The following is a 1,791-nucleotide window of genomic DNA, read 5'->3' as shown; positions in this document are numbered from 1 at the left end:
GTAACCAATTTAAACTTTATGTGTTTAAATGTGAGATTTGCCCCCTGCTAATAAACCTTTATTTCACTCAGACTAAGCAATACATCTTCCATACTGAAATATCTTCCTTGCCCAATTAAGCCAAAGAGGAAAAAAAAAACTGAAATGATTAGTAAGGAAAAATGTAGGGATTAACACACCCTCTTAAATGGTTTTCAAATATTTTTAAGACTTAAGAAGTGTTTAAAGTTTGTCATTCCTAGTAGGAAAATATTATCTGAATGAATACCCCAATGGGAAACCACTGTAAAATGTCTCAGTTGCATATTGGGCAGAGGGGTAGGGATTATCTTCACAGCACCCCAGCTTTCTCCATGAGAATGCCAGAGGTACGCTGGTTTGTGTTATTGTGACGTCCATTAGGTGATCTAAGTTGCTTATCCTTCAGCAAGGGCTTTATTTGTCAGAAGGGCATTATTCTTGACCTCCAAATTTGGCTGACAATTTACTGATGAGATTCATAACCTTTGGGTTGCTCTGATATTTTTATATATTTGCTGGGTTCTGGGCCACATGCTGGAAGGCCATGATAACTTCTGGATCCTGCATTCCTGCAAGAACCTCTGGATCACTAAGAATTTCACTGAGCCCAGGCATTCCTGACATTCCAGGCTTGCCCCCTGTCATTCCAGGCATCCCCCTAGGAAAGCCACCTGGGAAAGAGCCATCCTGAGCTCCTGATAGTCCTCTGGCTTCTTCTTTCCTCTAGGCTCTCTCATGTTCTTTCCAAGCCTTCTTAACCCTTTCTACTTTTTCTTTGATCTCTCACTTTTCACATTTTCTCTTCTACTTTCTCTGATGTCCAGCAGTTTTCTGGGTCCTCAGTTGAATTTCTCTCCTCATTACACTAGCATCTTCATCATAATTCAGTTTACAAGGAAGGGCAAGATCACGTGCTGCTTCTTCCCAATGGCCTAGAAGTCTGTATGTTTTCCCTTGTTGCTTGTAAGGTTGAGCTGAATCAGGATTTATTTCTATAGCTCTGTCACAGTCTTGGGTGGCAGTATTTATTTGGCTTCTGTAATTTGATGAAGACACTGGCTCTCTTGGCATACAGAGTGCCCAAGCAAGCATTCAGCTTAATAGCATCTGTGAACAAGTCAATGGCTTTCTGTAGTTCACCATCACTTAGGGCATCATTGGCAGCTACATTTTTATCATTTGCCATATCCATCATTTCCTCAGTCATCTCTACATTTTCATCTCCCATTTCTTGAGGGGCATAAGTATCTGGTTCAATCACACTTCACTGTAAACTTTTAGACCACTTTCCCCACTTTATGATTCATCTGTCTTCATTTTCCTCCTCCTTCTTACTGTTTTTTCTTCTTTGATATAGTCTTCTGATTTAGTTTTATAAATAGCAGGTGGTATTTTACCCCCATGCTCTCCACCCATTCATGCAGGAAGTGCATTTCCTCAGTGTGCAGAATACTCAGATCCTGCCTGCACATTTTCACCAAGGCCCGAAGCTTGTTCACTGTGGGGTCCATGGTCCAGAGGCAACATGAGGTGGTGGGTGCAACAGTGGTTGCAGTCTGATTCCAGGCATGGGACTAGTTCAGAGTGACTGAAACCATATGACTAAATAAAAATTGGGGATTCTATTAGGCAAGAAGGAAAGAAGAAGTGACATTAGAAGATAATTAGCAGTCTTTGGCATATGTGTATTATCAAATTTAACCATCTAAACAACCTTATAAGTACTAACCTTAGGGTACTGTTATTACTACCATTCATTTATTTGACGAA

The 1,791-nt window shown here is 40.5% G+C and overlaps 1 pseudogene; it reads right to left on the bottom strand.

The window, feature by feature from the left end:
* Positions 1–419: 419 nt before the first annotated feature.
* Positions 420–1,532, bottom strand: LOC123582319 (annotated as a pseudogene).
* Positions 1,533–1,791: the final 259 nt, after the last annotated feature.

This window comes from Leopardus geoffroyi, chromosome B3 (genome assembly GCF_018350155.1).
Source record: "Leopardus geoffroyi isolate Oge1 chromosome B3, O.geoffroyi_Oge1_pat1.0, whole genome shotgun sequence".
Lineage (NCBI taxonomy): Eukaryota > Metazoa > Chordata > Mammalia > Carnivora > Felidae > Leopardus > Leopardus geoffroyi.
This window is presented reverse-complemented; position numbering and strand designations above follow the sequence as displayed.